Here is a 1,839-nt window from a genome sequence, read left to right as displayed (position 1 = left end):
GTTTTATACTGATGCTCCTCAGAGGATGAATCCTGAGCCTGTGCTAAATTACAGAGTAACGCTCGAAACCTCGAGGGTTTTGGTGTGTGTGTTTGTTAAAAGACTGAAGCCACCAACACAGTCATCCTACTGTTATACCGTTAGTGAGGCACTGGGTGAGATTTTCCTTTGTTAGTCTCCATCCTTTCTTCCACTTGTCCAGGGACGGGTTGTGGGGACAGCAGTTTAAGCAGAGAAGCCCAGACCTCCCTATCCGTAGCCACCTCTACCAGCTTATCCGGGGAGACCCCAAGGCATTCCCAGGCCAGCTGAGTGATATAATCTCTCTAGTGTGCCCTGGGGCCTCTTCCCAGTATGAACACCTCACCTAAGAGGTGCCCAGGAGGCATCCTAGTCAGATGCCCGAACAACCTCAACTGGCTCCCTTCGATGTGGAGGAGCAGCAGCTCTACTCTGAGCCCCTCCTGAATGGTTGCACTCTTCACCCTATCTCTAAGGAAGAGGCCAGCCACCCTTCGAAGGAAGCTCATTTCTTCTGCTTGTATTCGCAATCTTGTTCTTTCGGTCACTACCCAAAGCTTGTGACCATAGGTGAGGGTAGGAACGTAGATCAACTTGTAAATCGACAGCTTCGCTTTCACACTCAGCTCCCCCTTCACCACGACAGACCGGTGCAGCATCCACATCACTGCAGACGCAGCCCTAATACGTCTGTTGATCGCCTGGTCAATTGTCCCGTCAGTCATGAACAAGACCCCGAGATACTTGAACTGGGTGCTCCACCTTTTTCCAGCTGAGGACCATGGCCTCAGACTTAGAGGTGCTGATTCTCATGCCAGCCACTTCACACTCAGCTGTAAACCATTCCACTGCGAGCTGGAGGCCACCCCCTGATGAAGCCAACAGGACTGCATCATCTCCAAAAAGCAGAGACGAGACTCTGAGGCCACCAAGGAAGAAGCCTTTGGCCACCTAGCTACAAAGGGCAGCCCTGAAAAAGTTCAGCACCCACAGGAAACGAGTCCAACTTATTGTCTACTCTACGGACGACGCATTTGCTGCCGTTGTACAGGGACTGAATGGCCTGCAACACCAGGCCAGAGACCTGATAGGTCTGATAGGACTCTGTCTTCAGCTTGATGGCTCCCTTCACCTCCAGTGACCACTATCTGGTTCGGGGTTACCACCATGACAGGCACCAACCATCTTGCAGCTACAGCTCTGAGCAGCAGCCTCAACAATGGCTGTGTGGAACATGGTCCATTCAGACTCATTGTCCTCAGCCTCCCTGCAGAAGTCCTGCTGGAGTTGGATGTTTAAGATCTCATGAACTTGGGCCTCTGCCAGGCATTCCCAGCACCTCACCTGCTGGGTGAGCTACACGGGCTCATATCAGCAGAGGGAGGACGGCGCACTGCACTGCAATTTACTCAGTTATCTCAGTAGAAACAGTCTGAGCTTTCAATGAGAAAATAAAACTGAATTTTCAGCTCCTACTTTTGTGTGTGTGTGTGCATGCGTGCGTGTGTGTGTGTGTAGCTGTCTCTTTTTAATAAAAGCTTAATATTTTTACAGGCTACTCCAATTGGTTTTTGCTTTTTCTGGTCTTTATTTTTATTTCAGTAAGTATTTTTTTTTTTTTTTTTATTGGCACTTCTGGTGTAAATGTCTCATGAACAGCAGCAGGAAGCTGTGCAGGTAACCTCAGACTGAGGTTACACTAATTAAGGCATAAACGGGGTGCTGGTTTATTGCCACTGCCATGAAACGTACCGACGCCCTCTGGTGGAGCAAAGTGAACTCGTGCTCTGCTGTGGACTGTGAGGTATCGATATTTGG

This window comes from Archocentrus centrarchus, chromosome 8 (assembly GCF_007364275.1).
Source record: "Archocentrus centrarchus isolate MPI-CPG fArcCen1 chromosome 8, fArcCen1, whole genome shotgun sequence".
NCBI classification, from domain to species: Eukaryota; Metazoa; Chordata; class Actinopteri; order Cichliformes; family Cichlidae; genus Archocentrus; species Archocentrus centrarchus.
The sequence above is the reverse complement of the archived record's forward strand: the minus strand, read 5'-3'. Positions refer to the sequence as shown.